This window comes from Centropristis striata, chromosome 19 (genome assembly GCF_030273125.1).
Source record: "Centropristis striata isolate RG_2023a ecotype Rhode Island chromosome 19, C.striata_1.0, whole genome shotgun sequence".
Classification (NCBI taxonomy): Eukaryota; Metazoa; Chordata; class Actinopteri; order Perciformes; family Serranidae; genus Centropristis; species Centropristis striata.
In genome coordinates, this window is record NC_081535.1 from 19,943,805 (window position 1) to 19,962,314 (window position 18,510).

At 41.2% G+C, this 18,510-nt stretch overlaps 1 long non-coding RNA gene across 1 annotated transcript in view; it reads right to left on the bottom strand.

Annotated features, from left to right (window-relative positions):
- Positions 1-15,104: 15,104 nt before the first annotated feature.
- Positions 15,105-18,510, bottom strand: part of LOC131992287 (uncharacterized) — a 119,115-nt gene continuing 115,709 nt past the window's right edge. The window contains exon 3 of the long non-coding RNA XR_009396209.1: positions 15,105-15,209. This is a non-coding gene — a long non-coding RNA (uncharacterized LOC131992287). The remainder of the gene's footprint in view (positions 15,210-18,510) is intronic.

The window sequence follows — 18,510 nt, forward strand, 5'->3', positions numbered from 1 at the left end:
GTGTTTAACTGGAAGTACGCCTTCACCTTGCTCTGCTCTTCACCCTCACTCTCCCTGACTGCACTCTACAAGGCCATTAGAGCTCCCTGAGGCCCGCGGAGGCTGCTCGTCTCTGTGTCTGCTTTCATGTGTCAGTGAGTGGGCTCAAATGTGTGTGTGTGTGTCCGTGTGTGTGTGTGTCCGTGTGTGTGAACCCCACGAAGTGCACGGTAAAGTTGAATGGTAGTATGTTTTTTTTTCAAGCCACTATGAATGGATGCATGTGGGTGTGCAGGCCATGTGTACCTTCATGCTTCTGCTGTCATTATCAGAATGTGGACAAAGACATCTCTATCAGCTCCCCGAGTGAGAATCTTAATGCACAGGTGTGAGTTCGTGTGTGTCTTTGTGGAAGCATACAGTATGACACCCCTGCTACTTCAGCGGCAGCAGCTTGTGCATACAGTGCGTGCAGCTGCAAACAAGCCGCGGTAGGGTTGCGAAAGGGAACTCAGCAGGCAGCGCTGGTCTGATCAAAAGATCCCCGGGTCTCTGAAATACACAACTCTGGATTTACCACTGTTGACTGCTAGATTAGCATGCCGAGAACAAACATCACCATACAAATAGACGGATAAAAAAACATTCTTAAGAAGAGTCGGCGCTCCCACCCACTCTCCTCACAACCAATATGTTAAAATGTGACAATGTTGTTACAGCTCTGCACAGAGAGACAAAAGGAGAGAAACAGAGGGAGAGAAAAAGAGACATCTTCTCTGCTGGAAAGAGCAATGTATTAGTCACAGTAGTTATCTCAGATACACAACAAATATCATCAGAGGGAGTACTGTGCAAATGTGTTCAGCTTTATAAACTGATTACAGTAGCATAACCTCCACTAAGACCCCATAATAAACACACACAGAAATGTGTCTGCATTGCATAAACTGTAAATGAAAGACATGGAATCATGCAGGAGAGAAAAGTTCTTCAGGACTTCCACCTCAGAGGTAAAATACTCAAAAATTACTCTCTTAATAAAAAGCAATCAAGGCTGCAGTTGTAAATGTTAGTAAGCTGTTAAAAAGTAGATTTTAGTCCATAATACATAGCTCTTTTCCAGTGGTGGAAGAGGTTGAATTGTCCTGTGTAGGGGTCTTCCTGATGAATTTAAAAGGAAATGTACGCATCAAAATCAGCTCACTGCTCATGGGGAGTACTACTCCTATCTGTAAAAACAGTTGCATAATGTCTTCTGTGACTCTGGAGGAGCTCAGGCTGAGAAAAACACACACATCACAACTGTAATAATAGCAATATCATTAAAGTTAGCTTAGTCTGGGCAGGGAGATGGAAAAATATATGATGGACTGCATTATGGGACTGGAGCATCCAGTGTTTTTGGGGTTTTATTCCATATTGCAGACTGAAAATATTGTTTGGCCTCTGCAGCTTTGTGAGTCCCCCCCAAATGATTTTGCAATGCACTTTGAATAGCATGCTAAATGTGGTACAGTATATGGTTGTATGTATCCATCAACCAGTCAAGTTGTACTTCACATTCATATATGTACACATTTTGACATGACAGTAGACAAGGCTTCAAATAAAGATGTTAGTACAAAGAAGCTACAAATTCTAGAAAGCAAATGCTTCACACACATCTTTAATCTGGTGTAGCAGCCCACATAACATCCCCCCTCAATCCATGCTCGAGGTTAAAGTCTAGTCCACTTTAATTAATAGACCCCGGGGTATAAAACAGGCTAGGCTACTCCAACCCCCATAGGCCAGATTTTACTGGCTAAACTAAGTTAATTCAAATGTAAAAACACACACAATTTCTCACATTGAACAGGTTCTCAACAACCTTATAAACTAACCACTAATACCACCCAACATCTCATCTCTAAAATTTGCTTTCTGAAGTCTGTTACAAACAAAAATTATTTATTTTTTTCCCATTTGTTAAGTGAAGGTCAAATCGTGTTCATTTGTGATCCAAATTTGTAATTGTATATATGTATTACTTATTGCTGATTTACTTTATTTATATAAAACACAAGGAGGTATAATGTGGACAGGAGAGGTCTAGCGCAAAATATATAAAATTATGAAGGGAAAAAAACCTGGACATTGAAATACAGAATATATATATATAAAACTGTACCCCAGGGTTAAAGTGGTATAGACTAAAGAGGAGGTATTTTTTGAGCTGTTACACTGGCAGCACACAGGATCTATGCAAGCACAGTTTCAAGGTGGGCAAGATTAGTGTCACTAATACTCCTTTCTGTCACTGACTTACGGCTTTGAATAATGGCAAGGAAAATGTTTTTTGCAGAACATTATGATGTAACAGTGAAGTCGACCTTTGACCTTTTGGATATAAAATGTAATTATTTAATTATTTTACCTAATTTTACCTAATTTTAAAAATGTATAATAGTAAGCGTAGAAATTCTTAACTTAATGCTAAAACAGTTTTTTATTCTTTTTGAGATATGTTCACGAAAACAGGATGGATGGAGGGACTTATATATAAAGATGGACAGACAACCCAACATCATATTGCCTTTGGCCATGGCTGCTGACAGCTCCGAGGCATAAACAGAGTTATGCTGGAGGATAAACACAAGCCAAAGGAAGATTTGACAGTTTGGCAACCTAAGAGCTGTGCTTACAAGTGTTTACATTTGTACCTCTATTTTTACATTGCTTTCTCCATTTAATCTCTTCATTTAATCTATTTCTCTCACTCTTAGTGAGTGAGAGAAATAGGACTCTTTCTGTTTTTTTAATATTAATATAATATTCACATGTCAATACTATACCTATACTGAAAGAGCTATTGGTTGGTTGATTGGTGTAATTATTCCTCAGTCATTCCTCCATAATAACTCCTCCATATCGGTCCTGGTGCCATAGTATAATCCCTTTTTCTGTCCAAACGTCAGGCTCACTCGCCGGCATTTGTTATGATTATAATTAATAATCAATAATAAATGTGAACAATGCATGGTTCAGAGAACAGTAGCCTATTAGTATATGATGATACTTTTATAATTTTTTTATGCTTGATAATAAGTGCTTATTAATACGGGACTTTTATTTTGACGGGACTTTTATTTTCCCTATTCCTATGTATCCGACGTCATATCAATATAGAGAAAAAACCAAAATAACGGCTGTTATTTCATCTTGGTTTTTTGTTTATTTCGTTTTTTGATGCTGATAGCAAAAATCAGTTTTTCCGTTTTTGGTTTAAAACGAAAAAAGGAAAATGCGGCACTGTTTTGGTTTTTTCCTATTTTTGTTTGGACAGAAAAAGGAATTATACTATGGCACCCGGACCCATATCAGCTGTGAGGAGATCCTGCCATTTCAAAAGATGTTGTCAATCTGTTTGTAAATTCTAGTTCAAGTTCAGCTGAGGCTAAAACGAGACATTCTGAATTAGTCAAATCAAGCACACATCTTCCCAAAATGAAATGTTTTAGTGTAAAATGCACTCTGTTTTCCTTGTCAGTGGTGATCTGCAATGCACAGACAGTAACACAAGAGAATTTAATTCAAAAAATCTTTTAAAGATTGGTTTGACTTACTGACGGATGAAGCCTCACATAGCTTTGGCTGAAACCATTTATTTTTCACAAGGACTGTGGAGTTTTTCTCCTCTGTCTCTTACACTGGAATTATATTATGTAGGGATTTATCAATGTACAGCTTGTGAGCATTGGATGAGGAAAAAACTTGAAAAAATGTGAAACTGTTGTTTAATTTTGATCCCCACAGTCATACAAAGAACCTGCAACTGCAGCCCCTACCACCCAGCATGAAACTCCAATCAAATATTGGTGTGGTTAAATTTTCTTTCAAAAACGCTGCCTGTCGGCATAACCATGTGCTTAAGCTTTTACCCTAGGGTTTTAAATATGTATTTTGAAGGTTGTTTGGGTTTTAATGTTATTCAACAGAGTGACTTGATGAGCAGAGTGTTTGTCGGATCCCTTCCTATTACTTCGGATTATCGCTCGTCCAAATGCTTTCATTAGAGCGGACCTTTGAGTTTTGATCTGAACATGGATTATAGGATATTTACCTCTGCTGCCCTCTAACCTGCGTAACAACCCCACCTGCTTTCATGCTGCAATGAGTGCAGCGGAGGTCATGGGAGAACACAGGGAGGCCCTTCTCTCGGCGAGTATGCAACGCCCATAAAAAATCAACTTAAGTCCGCCACTAAACAAGCAGCTTTTTGATTCTCACTAATTATGAAATGGTTAAACATTCTATGCATGTTTCTCTCCTGCGCTTGAGTTAAGACGCCCTACAGCCGCAGTCTTCCACCGGCCCTCAGATGAGGCTCGTCAATTAGTGCACAGGCCGAAGCGCGGCATGTTAATTCACGGTAAAAATATTCCTCCTCCAGCGCTAATTAGGTGCTAGCTGTGGTCGAGGAGCGCCGTTCGCCAAGCGAGAGCAGTCTGTGCTGCATAGCAGTCCCCCGGTATCGTTTGGCTGACCAAAGCAGCCGCGATAACAGGGAATTATTTTAATTAACCGGTGCCGCCTTCTGCAGCTAATGAGCCTAGTTAAAACGAACCCGACATCTTGCTGCAGCATGCATGTTCCCGGCTCCAGAACCGTGGATCATATACTCAAAAAACAAAATGTGCGGATAAATAAATTACAAGGTGAATAAATAAGAAGAGTACACGCATAGATAAACAAGTGCTTTGAATGCACAATGGTCACACTAGCACTGATGCGTACATGGTCTCAGGGGAGTGTGGAAAAGTGGAAGTGTGAGAATACTGAGAGAGGAGTAGGGATGGCGGCCATGACATGCAGGGAGTGACTCTGTACTGACAATAGTCTTTCACTCCTGGAATCTTTTAGTCAACATTCAGAAAACAGAATGATGAATTTCCTGTGTGAATGTGGGAGAAGGACACTTTTTTTTTCCTTTTCTCTCCTTCCGACTGAGTCAGAGTGAGAAAAGAGGAGGCTTTGAAACTCTGCCCAGTCTCCTGCACAGAGCAGCAGAGGAGGGAAAAAAAAAACAACAAAAAAAAAACGAGTTGGCCCTCATTGTGGTTATTACTCTTCAGTTGTGTAACAGCGACATTTGCCCCAGTCTGAAACACATTCATCTCTACCTCCGAACCACCTGCATTCTCAGAACTGCTGGCTACAGATATCGCATCTTCACCTACAAAAATATCTCAGTCACACGCAGGTGACACTCGTTTTATTAGCAGGATGTACTGCATATGGATAGGGGAGGTGGTGTAGTACAGTCGGCAAAGATGTTAACAAAGCTGCCGAGCTGGCAGGAGCAGAGACCTGCAGTATTGCTCTGTGACAGCGTGTTTTAGTGTCTATGTGTGCATTCGGCGAGGTGACAGCACGAGTGCAAAGCTGCGTCTCCTTGTAATTCCACGTCTGGGGATGAGGCCTGGGCATTCTGGGAGCTGACACGGGAGACCGGGGGGTGTCAGCTGACGATGTAATCACCATCAGGACCTGAGCGTGGTGAACTACACTGCTAACTAAGAGTCAACCTGCTCTATGTCCTCTCACACGCTGCAGACCTCAAATCAGCGACCCCGGACTGTGGTGGAGCTGCTTTAAGTGTGCAGCTGCTCTCATTACCTTTACGTGGGAGCTGAACTTAAATTAGTCAGCATGGCACATTCATTAGCCCCGCTCGAATTTACCTCTTCGAACCCTGCTAATATGCAATACCATACTTCATCTGCACATCACACATCTTACTATCATACTTAGCCTCTCATCTAAAACCAAGTGATGCCGGCGGCGGCAGCAGTCAAGGTCATTTGATGAGAGCTGGAGGTGTATGTGATGTGAATTCACTCACCGGATTGATTCCTCCTGTACGTCCTAATGATCAAAACCCTGGCGGATTTAGAGGATAGTCAGGCCCCTTCATGAGAGTGTGGAGGATACTGATGTACAGGGAAATGAGATACTGTAGGTACACACTGTTACAGTAGAGAGGGGCCAAATGAGAGGCTGTTTCATGGTTTGAACTGCAGATCATGTTCACAGTGAGAGAGGAATAACCCAGCTCATCTTATTAATATGAATTTGACAAGCTTGCAGTGGAATGTCTACAGTATGTCTGTTTTTTAAGATGCTGTATGTGTTACATAAGCACCCTCAGTATTAAAGGTTTGAAAGGAATTTCTACATATTTTACATGACGTGATTAGAAAAAAAAGGTGGGAAAACAGAAAATGCTTCTGCTGTAGAGCTACTATAACATTCAGGATAATATAAAAGCTAAAGATGATGCTACACCAAGCTCACCAGAATTACAAAAATACAAATTTTCTCACTTTTGTTATTATTTCACAGGTTGATTCTTTAATATTTATACTGTGATACATTTTTGTAATGTGATATAATTTAATTCACAGCACTGAAAAAAAACAACAGTTTTTGTTGGAATTACTGCATCTGCCAAACAAATAGTCCCTCAGTTACAGATGCAATGAACCTTTACATTTGAAAGTTGGTCTGATATTTTCTTTTTTTTAATCTCATGCTGATATTCACCATAAATAGTGATGGAAAGTACAATTTTCAGGTACTTTACTTGAGTATTTCCATTTTATACGACGTTTCACAGGCAAATACTGTACTTTTAAATAAATAACATTTCTTTCACAGCTATAGTCACAAGTTAGTATTTATCAGTATTTTATATTTAAAACATTTGATCATCTTTATAAAGTAACTATAAAAAAGCTATTTTCGACCAAACCAAACTATTTTCGACCAAACCAACCTAATCTTAAATTATTAAGATTAGCTTCACATTTACAACTTTAACATGCTGCTTACATGTACAGGTCAATAAATCTGTATCAATATTCCAATAATTACTTTGCATAGTGGGTAATGAGTTTACTAAGATATTCTTAAGAAGATTTTGCATCCCAATACTTGACATTTTAGTTAAGATACTTAAAGCAGGACTTTTTACTTGGATTAAAATATTTTAACGTTGTACTGCTACTAGTAAAAGATCTCACTACTTCTTCCACCACTGAACATGAATTAAATGTTTTACTCTTCACTAAAGGTGCAGTAAAATAACTGAGTGATAGGAGAATAAGTTGAAGAAGATGAAAGAAAGTAAGGAGTTGTTGAACTAACAGGGAAACAGTGGGGAGAAGAAGGAGAGGAAGGTCAGTATAATGGAGTAAAAAACAACAACAACAAATAATCTCCAAACATAAAAAATGGGGGTGACTATACGAAGGTCTGTGGTATTTCCAAGGTCGCACCCCCCATAAATCAGACTTTGTAGCAAGAAACTCATTTTGGATTTAAACACGTCTTTGCTGGCTATGATTGAGCAAGTGGACGCGCATGTGTGACAGTACAACACGGCGCTAATGAGATCCCAAACCAGCACCAAGCGACGCTGGAATTAGTGCCTCTCCCACCACCACCTACACCCCCGTCTGCTCCCTCCTCCACCCAGCAGCCCCCTAATTCTCCCAGCCCTCCGACTGGCTTTATTAAAACCTGGACATGAGGCAGAGTTGAAAAATGAGCTGAACTCAATCTGGGCTTTAGATGGACGCAGTCTGGGTACACTGTGCTCTGGTGGAACGGAGGGAAATGACCTATGAAATACAGCCTTGTCTTTAAATACAATACAGCCCTTGTTACACACATGTAGAGTTAGAGTGTGGGCTGCACACATACACATACGCACTCTTGCGCTTCTGCAAACCTACGCACACACATGCACATGCCAAGCATCGGAGCAATTACGTGAGCAGTATTTTGTCTCAGAGATGGAAGAGGACAGGGTGCTGCTTAATAACAAGTCTTCGCTTGTAACAAAGCTGGAGCAGATCTGAACGCTCCGATTCACCAGATTACCGCGGAGTAAACAGTCAGCCGCACACAAATATGTATTAGAGGTATGAAAACGATACATTTTGAATAAGGTAAATCAACACAATTGCTCGGTGTTCGCAGCCAACTCACACAGTGGGCCTACCAGATGCCAGGGCTTAGAGAAGTAAAGCAAACACTGTGCTGCTTCTTATCAAAGGGCTCCTGCTGCCTCTGACCGCTTTTAATGAGGAATTAGCAGTAAAAGACAAACAAACAAATTCTGATTTTACTATTCATTTTTGTCTTGCAGAGCGGCGACGTGACCTCACCAGCACCCCCCACCCCGCCCATCAAAGACCTGAGCAGATCTGATTGATGGGAGATTTCTTCGCTCAACTCTGTAGCAGTAAAATCTTGTTGGCTCGTTGCAGCTCACGCTTTTCGATGTTCTCATTGATTTCTTTTTTTTGTTGATTTTTTTTAAAGGGGTTACAATTCTTTCTGTGTTTGACTGACCAAACTAATTAGTTGTGGCTCACAGAGCAGCGGGGAGTATGTGTTCCTTGTCATTAAGGTGCTTTGCTGGGTCATTAGCAGTGGAGCAGGACTGCTGCACAAGGGGGGACGATGCATAAAGAGAAACACACACACACACGCACACACACACACACACACACTGCATAAGCGTGGGTGGGTCACCACTGACTTCTGCCCATGGCCTCGCTCTACAGATGATTAAAGCCAGTGGTGACAGAGAGAAACATGTGTGTATGTGCAAAAGCAGAAACAAACATACAAGTGAACACACACAAAGATGAAGATGAAATCTGCACAGTGGTGCCACAACACACAGGCGAATAAACAGCTTTTGATCAGCTTTCAGGAGAAGGCTGGTCCACACACACACACACACACACACACACACACACACACACACACACACACACACAAAAGCAGCGACAGTAGCAGAACATGTTGTGCTCCTCAGTAATACAGAGAGATCATTGGTACTCTGCCACAAACTGTACAACACGGAGTTCAACTTTAGACAACAGATTAACATTTTAAATCGAAATGTGAGGCTAATCTGATGGCTGCTTTTTTCCCTCTTGCCCTCTCCCTGTTTTTCTCTCTCTCTCATTAGTCAGGCACATTAGCTTTCCTGCAACTCTTAGAGCCAAAGAAAGGAAAAGAGAGCCTGCGGCAAAGTGACCTTCTGGGGATGGAGGGAGGCCAGGGGAATTCTCTGACACCACTGATCTCCACCAAGTTCAGTCTCGGCTCAGACAAAACTCTGATCTGATGCAGCCATCAGTGATTGACAAGAGAGATGGAGTGAATTTTAAGCACCGTTTCTGTGCAAGGGAGATCATTTGACTACAGACTGACATGCCTGGTGATGGCTGTTGGCAAATTAACCCTTGAAGAAATGTCATGAGGAGAGATCTGAGGTGAAGAAAGATCTTAACGTTTGATTAAAGGGAAAGGAAGCACACGGGAGTGGGCTGATCAAAAACTCAGCTCCTAGTTCCTCGTAGAATTAACCTGATAAATGAACTCCTGGAAGTCTTGTGTACAAACTGATGAGATTTACTGACCTCGAGGCTTGGCTCTTTGAGAAGTAGCCGGGGCAGCATAATTAAAGGTTGCTGTTTGTGTTTTTCTTCATTCTCAACACTGCAGCTATATCAAATTATGTGGCCATAGCTCTAGGCGACACTTGAGAGACCTCCAGTGCCAAAGTATCACCGCTAGACCCTGTCACTGTCAGCGCTTCTGCACAGAGCTCTGCTCAGCATGACACATAACCTGCAGTTCACCAATTTCGTTTTGTGCAGTCTCACACATCTGCGCACCAAAAATAAATTGAGATGGATGGATGGGTGGATAAATAGACAGAAGTCTAAAAAAGAAAAAGCAACATATTTGAGATGAGGTAGAAGTTGTTGTTTTTTTGCTTTTTTTTACTGAAATGGAATATGATGTGGCCAGTTTTACCCCTTGCACACATATTTTGGTAATTTGGCAGAGAACAACCTTAATTATAGTACAGCTTAAAGTAAATTCAACTCTTCCCAGTAGAGTTATGAGCCATGTTTCCATTAGGGGAACGAGTGGCCGCTGGGTAAAACCTCAGGCCACGCCCTCTCAAATGGATGCTCACGCAGCGTGTCTCAATTACAAAAAAAGGCCCCAGAGGGATTTAGGAGACTAGGTGATGTATGGTTTTCGATCATTGCATAATCGCTTAGCGACAGTTTTGACTGTGACGTTTAGCCATGCTGCTTTGTTTTGATCAGCTGCTGATGTTGTGCACAGTTAGCGAAGGCAGCCACAGTTGCTTCTCCCATGTTTAGTCCATTGCTTATGTGATCACGGCCGAAACTGTCGCTAAACGATTATTTGACGATCGAAAACCATACGTCACCTCCTGAGTCTTGTAAATCCCTCTGGAGGTCTTTTTGTAATGGAGACAAGCTGAGTGAGTGGACATTTGAGAGGGCGTGGCCTGAAACTTTCCCGGTGGCCACCCTTCCCCCTAAAGGAAACACGGCTTATATTGTTTGCACTTGAAAAAAGAAAGAAATATCTAATTTATTAATTTTATTTTAACTTTTATAAATTTTAGTTTAAGTTTCAATTTGTGGAAGAAGTTTATTAAAAGCTCATGCTTACATCATGCATGTAAAGAGTTATAATGAAACATTTCAAAATGCATGTGCAACTCGGTTAAATAAAAGTCTGTTGGTCCAGTCATGTATTGGGTCATTGTAGTTTTCTTAAAATCTCGTCTCGTCTCATTCTCGTGAACCCAATATTGTGTCTCGTCTCGTCTCGTCTTGTGAGCTGAGTGTATCGTCACACCCCTACTAATTACGCACAGCATAGTCGCTGATCATAAACAAACCAGCATGGCTAATTATGCACAGCGTTGCAGATCATAAACAAATGGGAATGCTAACTGTAAACAAAGTTTCCACCACTGATCGCGAATTAATCGGCATTGCTAACTCTGCACAGAGTGTCCAGTGCTTGTTGTAAATAAACAGAGATTGCTAAGTGAACACCTCCTGCAGCAGCAGCATACACACTGTACTGCTACAGAGCTAACTGTTAGCCTATCAGCACTGTGCTACTGTCCACCTCGTTCCACGATGCCGGACTGCACTATGAAAGGGCAGAAAATCACACCTTTGCGAGATTACTATGAACGCCCTAAGGCGAAAAGCCAACACAGAACTCTCCAGCAATATAGCGGAGATTTGTGGGACCGCACTATGAAAGGGGCTTATGTTGATTGTCACTTGTGACTACTTGCTGTTTTGCCGGCTTTTAGAAATGGCGCATGTTGTTGTGGCGTCAAGTACTACCTCACATCCTGCTTAGCGTTCAATCCAAACAGCAAACAGTCCTACTTTTTTCAGGGGAGAAAAACGGCCCTTTTTGACAGGGCCAAAAAAAAGTCTGGTCAAACAACCACGCCGGACGGCTCATATTCAAATTAGGTGCGTTTCGATGAGTGAGACCTTCCTCATTCTGGGTATTTGACTGTAATGGACACACCCCTATAGTAGTATTATTGTACTTAAGGTACTCTTTAAAGCACAAAATGTGACTCTCAGCAAAAAAAGAAATAGAGAATAAGCACATTATCAAAGGTGTCAAACTATTCCTTTAAGTACCATCAATAACATTGTTAGTACAAGTTCTCATAACAATTTGGATATTTCAGTACTTATCTATGATATCCATTACTTCTATCAAATGTTAGAAAGTTCCTTGTCTGTTATCAGAATTGACGAAGTAGATACATCACTTTAAATACATAATGACTGATTCATGTTTCAAACATGTGGCGTCTCTATAGTGCTACAGTTTTTAAAATTGCATGCTGCTAAAGCTACAGTCCCTCAATTTTTTTGCAGCCCAGGCACCAGATGCTACCAAAGCTTCACTGGCCTTGCAAGACAATAAGGACACGACTGAGGCTCTGAGGGCTTCTGAAGGCAGCCCAGCAGATGATAAGCTGACTGAATGGGAGGAGGACATCGTCAATTTAAAACAAAAAAGAATAAATATAGATACAAAGTGAATTTCTAAAATAAAAAGAATTGCGTCATAAGTCAGCACAATAAGTGTGATTATCAAAATAATGTCAACCATATGACAAACTATAGCAGCCAGCGGATTATTTAGTGGTCACATTCTAGCCAAACCAGATTGTGATATAAACTGGAGACTCTCAGCGACACAGCAATAAAAGTTAAAGGTTAAGTCCATATTCTTTGCTGCTGTTTTACAAGCTAACTTGTCATTGTCAGTGAATAGCAGGGTTTCATCTGAAAAAGTGACAAATTAGTCTAGAAACACACCCCTGTCATCAGCCAGTATGAGGAATAACAGCTGTAAAAAAGAAGCATAAATACTCTTATCCCAAGTTAGCCACGCCCTAAAGCACAACCTGCTTTTTCTATTTTACCCTGAATGGAACCATCATTTGCAAAGTGAACACCATGCTGTATTGAGGAAGATTTAATACTAGTGATTGAAACCATTAACTAATTTGGAAAATGTTAACTGAAATATAAATCAAGTTAGAAGTAGAATAATTTTCTCATTGACTTCAATGCAAGCAGACTTCTTTTTGCAGTCAGTGGAGTTGCCCCCTGCTGACCATTAGAAGAAATGCAGCTGGCTTCACTTTTCAGATCTGGAGGCTATGTCCACTTAATTTATACAGTCTATGAATATACCAGAATGTATCTTTAAGCACTGGTTTTACAGCAAAATTTCTGCAAGAACAGTATTTGGTCTTTAAGCTAACTGTTCAAAAACAGATACACCTATAACCTCAGCAATTACAAGGCTCTTAGATAATCCTGCACAAGAATTTATAGAAAGTTTTTCAGATGTTTTATAACCTTTTAGTCGTCCTTTATTAGGGCTGTGCTGAAGTCTGAGCACTGATATGTTGTTGTTTTAGGGTGCTCTGTTCTAGTATCTTAATGCTATTTGATAGGAAACCTTTTCTGGGACCACTGAGGGCCTTGGAAGGTGAGTACTTAAAAAAATATATATTGTTTTGAAGTGAACTATTTCTTCAAGAAGATTTAGGCTTGGATGATATATTTTTTTAACACAGTTGGATAGAATTGGATGGACTTCTGGTTCCTTTGCCCTCTTTGTGTTGTCTTAAACTTTTATTCATATTCACTCTTTTCAGAGGAATCTCCTGGTCAGTTTAAAAGGGAAAAATAAAAAACAAGCTGCCAGTCAGCACCAACATCGGCACTGAATAACATGCTACTGCCCCCCACTCCCTCTTCTCTTTCCTCCACCTCTTTCTTTTTACTCTGCATGAGGCCTCCCTACAGGATTTCTGTGTTTTCGTCTCAACTGGTTTTGTTTGATTCAAACTCTCATTCCTTAAAACGCGCTGCCAGACTCTACAAGACAAGCCAAGGATTCAGGCACTGTGATCTGAAGTCTGCTGGTTGGGTCCAAGGACCCGTGGCACACAGAGCCGGAACAGAGTCGACCATAGATCTGAATAATGGTGCATTTAAGGTCGCACAACACTTCCGTTCAAGCTCAACTGGGCCAATAGTGGGGGTCATGTTTGGAAAGGTGGTGCAGACAGAGGTCCAATATGGTGCTCTTAACTGGCTGAGATTCAGCTTGAACACACAAATAGACCTCAGCGTGTGTGTATATTTGTGTATATGTATGTGAGTGTGTGAAGGAGAAGGGGGGATGGGGGGAGGGGTGGGAGGAGTGCAGGGGTGCGCTTGATGTCTTTATTCTGCCGTCTCACTGGGGGGGAATAAAGCAGGTGCTTACACGGCTCAGCACTTCCCTATGACTGTGCCAGCGCCGGGAGCAAGCACACATCCAGTGTTAATCACCATGTTCCCTGCCATTCCACTCACAAGCATGCCTGTGCACGCACGCACACACACGAACACACACACAAATACGCACACAAAGAAAAATACAGACACACTTGGGGCACCCCAAATGCCTGGAGGGAAATAGGGGGCTAATCCGACAGTGATCTAGTGACTCTGGAGAGAAACCCCATGCACAGGGGAATGTCACTGAGGAAGGAGTGTGTCTGTGTGTGTGTGTGTGTGTGTGTGTGTGTGTGTTTCTGCCATAGACAGCTACTGGGGACAAATTTTCATCTTGAAACCACTTGATAGACCTTTTCAACAGCAGTCTTTGACTTGTCAATGTTATTAAAGCACATGTGTAATTAATAACCATAATGAAGGCTGTGTTTCTCTGAGGGGACGTCCTGGTTTGGTTCATGCTGGCTTACTGGGACACTTAATGGAACTGAGCCATTGTATACATTAGCAATACAACCAGTGCTTTTCCAATGATGACACATCAAAATGTCTGCTGTTAAAAATGTAAAAGTCTATTTTGAAGGCTTTCATAAGTGAGAAAAAAACTGGCATCCAAAATGTAGTTTCATCAGCATACATGTATCATCTGCATACATTTGCACATTTATTCCATGACAAACAGAGTGAAGGTCATTGACGTAGACACTGAAGAGGAATAAACAAATAAATCTGGTTATAGCATTACATTAGAATATGGGGACATGGTGCAATATGACAACATGATTAGCATAATATGTTTATAAATGAACTAATGGAACCACTAGTGTTTGACAGACGAAGAGCCGACGGCGGCACCATGAAAGAGATCAGTTGTGTGTTTTTCGGATTGGGAGAGTTAGGTTCAAAGGCTACGTTTAGACTGCAGGTCCTAATGCTCAACTCTGATTGTTTGCTCAGATACAAGGTTTTTGTCTGGCCGATCACATTTTTTAAAAAATGTGGCCGATATCAGACTCCAGTGTGAACTGCTCATGGTCCTGAACTGACCCGTGTACGCAGAACAACAATAACAAAGACGTCACACATGGCACGCTGTATACAGAGGTGAACATGGAGGCTGCTGAAGTCAGTGTTAACGGTGGAAGCCAGCGAAGTTATGAGAGGATGAGAGATGAGGAGAAAGAGAGCAGTATGTTTAAAAATGGCTTTTTGTGGAGCAATGGCTGCTACGTCTGTATGGAGGTGTGTGTGGATGAGGAGTCAGTCAGGAGTGGTCGGATCGTGACGCTAATGACTTCACAGAAACAGATTTCATACAACATTTCAAAGCATACCTTTGACTACATCTGTCAGCTCCTCTCCACAAGACTCTCACGGTAAGACATCTCATCTCAGGGGACCCATGTCCCTGAGAAAGGGAGTAGGAGTTGGGCTGTATTGGCTGGCAACAGGGGCGAGTTAGCGCACGATATCCTACCACACTCTAGAGCAGACCTGGGCATTTCGCGTGAGAAAATCAGAAAATAGAAATCAATACAACCGCAGTGCTTTTATTTTGAAGGCGATTTACATATATCTGAGTTAGCCGAGTTACCTCGGTACCTTGTCAAAAACACGCATTGCTTTTTGCCTAAAGTTAATAAATTACTGTTTTACTGTATAACATACATGCTCTATATTGTTTCTGTTGTTTTAATGTATGTTTAGTAGCATTCCTGGCTGAATGACGGTCGACTCTTTAACTGATAGTTCACAAGATTTATTTAAAATCGCTCCATGAAAATAAAAATACATTCATTGGTCACCTTGTGAATCCACCGTAAGAACTACGAGGAGGGAAAACAATAACAAACATTAGCATTAGCGCTTTAGCAAACAAGCACTTTTACTATAGTTAAGACAACAAATATAGCCACTAATATTGTATGACAGAAGAAAAAAAACTTTAACACACCTTGTGTCCTGTCAGCCAGCCAGTATAGAAGCTTTTTTGATACTTTATATCAACTTTATATGAATTACAACGCACTCGTTATTATTTACCGTTCGTTTTTCATTTAACCGTTCCACCTGTTATTTCCTGTCACTACCTTTCAAAATGAAAGCACTCGTTTCACACGTGACGGCACCTTTTCAAAATAAAAGCATCACAACATTGTAAAACACCTAGAAAATTTACAAAACAAAAAAATCCTATACGGACCTTGCTAAGGGTCAGTTACAGTCGAGTTTAAAATAAATGGAAAAGTGATATCGTGAATGGAGTATTTACTACTTTTTACTGCTATATTTGATTTACTCCACATTAACTATTATCTGAGTCACATATGAGCAAAAAAAGTCAGATGTGGGCCACTTTTGCTTGCAGTCTGGATGTAGCCAAAGAAGACTTCTTCTGTTTATTTTCGGTTAGAAAACCAAACTGGAGTTTGTGCGCTCTAATAATGTCTGCAGAGTCACCTAGTTGTACAATTCAGTATCAAGTCCGGTCTGGAGTTTGGCTTAACATCAAACTTTTTGAAAGTTTTGCACCAGGCCAACCCTAACACTGACATTGGATAAGGACCTCATACAACCCCACTGAAAAAAATCCTTACCGTCCCAAAATAGTGATGCTTAGCAGGGAACAATAATGTCTGGGAAACACAAATCTTCAGAAAATGCCAGAACAATAAATGTCAAGATGTTTTACTGAATAAGGGATAACTTTGACCTGCTGGTGAGCTTGAGAAAAAGTCTGACCATCATTAAAGTCTTCAGAATTCATTATCTTAGGACCAAATTTCATGGCATGTCCTCTAATAGTGTAGAGATACTTCAGTGTGTACCAAAGCAGTGGATGGCTCAACCAAACAACATTATAGGATTCTTAGACACCAATAGGATGGTTACATATTATACCAGATTTCAGCCTCAGGTTTCTTAGGAAGGCAGGCATGTAACAACACATATTTCAACACTGCTTTTTAAAAGCAACCCTGTGCGATGTGTGAGTCCACGCTCGTTATTGTGCTGGTGTGGGTTTGTCCCTGTATGAACTCCACTCACATGATTACATGCAAACAAAACTGTAATAACAGGAGGTGGAAGGAGGGAAAAAAAAGCCAAATCAAACTAAATAGAGATAAACAAAGATTAAAGAGATTTACCAGATACAAAAAAATAAGAAGGTTGGCAAGAGAGAAATAAAAGGATGGCAAGAAGAATGAAGCAGATAGATGGAGAGAGTTTATGAAGCAAGCAAACAGTTTGGACTCTCCTGGGAAGGATCTGTTCATCCCACACATATCGAGGGATGAAGGAGAACAAATGTTCCCGGGCCCACAAGTCACATAACAAAGATCGGACCGTGCCACAGCTCCGTCAGATTCCTCTGAGCTTCTATTGTTAGAGCACAATCCCCACAAGACGCCCAGAGAACGAGTGTGGATAAGCAGCTCAACCTTTAGAAAATATGTCTCCTTTTTCTCAGACCAACGCTCAGAGGTTGTGACGGGACGCTGGGACACTGCTCACACTGAGGGTGAGATCTAACGAAAGTCCAGAGGTAATTTTTACAGGAAGAAGACATTCTGACCTTTTTGTAAGCTTCACCAATTAGCCAGTATGGACAATATGAAGGCCTTGACACTGTCCAAACGAAATTCTAATGAAGTATTGTTAGCTAATGAAACATGAAGCTGCTGATTTACCTGTAGAAAATGTTTTAATGTGATATCGTTTCCATATGCATTGGCTTGGTGGCTGGCATGAACCACCTGCCAAAATCACACATTTATTAAGCTGGATGGATACTGAAATATAACAATAAATTAGGTCTTTACTGCTTTACTGTGCTGCAAAACATAAGCAATTAATGAAAAAAATATGCTGCATGGCTGAAAAAATGCTGTATGACTGTTACTGAGTACAATCATGTGGATATGACACCACTGACAGGTTACCAAATGAAATGCACAAGTAACAAATAAATTATGGATTTCTTTGGGTCAGAATATTGAATAAAACTTGGAAAATTGGACTCTGCAGTTTTGGTATTTTCAATGCAGAAATGTAAAAGCCACATCTGACTGGCTCTTTAAAACATTGCCTTACAGTAATGGCAGCAAGCACGCACGCACGCACGCACGCACGCACGCACGCACGCACGCGCACACACACGCACACACACACACACACACACACACGTACTTCTATCTTCGTGAGGACCCTCATCACCCGAACTTTAACTATCACAACTCTTACCCGAAACCTAATTGTAACCTGAACCTTAAAAACCAAGTCTCAACCCTCAAACAGGCCTTTGAAGAAGTGAGGACATTTCAGCTGGTCCTCACTTACAAAACCGTCCTCATAGAGTTGGTTAAAAACTTCTTCTGTTCTTCATTATGAAAGAAGAGAAGTACACATAAACACACACACACAATATACAGAATTTAATGCACACACCGCTCAGCAGATTTACACGATATTCTCATTGTCACTTGAGTCGCTGCATGCAGACACAAACAAGCCGCAGGAAGACAACAGGTAGCACACGTCAGGAAACAGATTTCAGGCAACAGGAGCACTAATTGGAGATGAGGAGCAGCTGTGAAGGCAGGCAGCGGATCACAGCTGATTAGGGAAGAGTCGCAGGTGTGAAGGACAGGGGGGGGGGGCACACCGAGGGCATCTGGTGGACAGGTGAGGAATGGCAGAGACAGAAAAGTGCAGGCATGGAAACCAGAGCGGACGGACCAGCTGGGATCAGACGATCATACAGAGGCAACATATTCTAACAGTATTGGCTGCA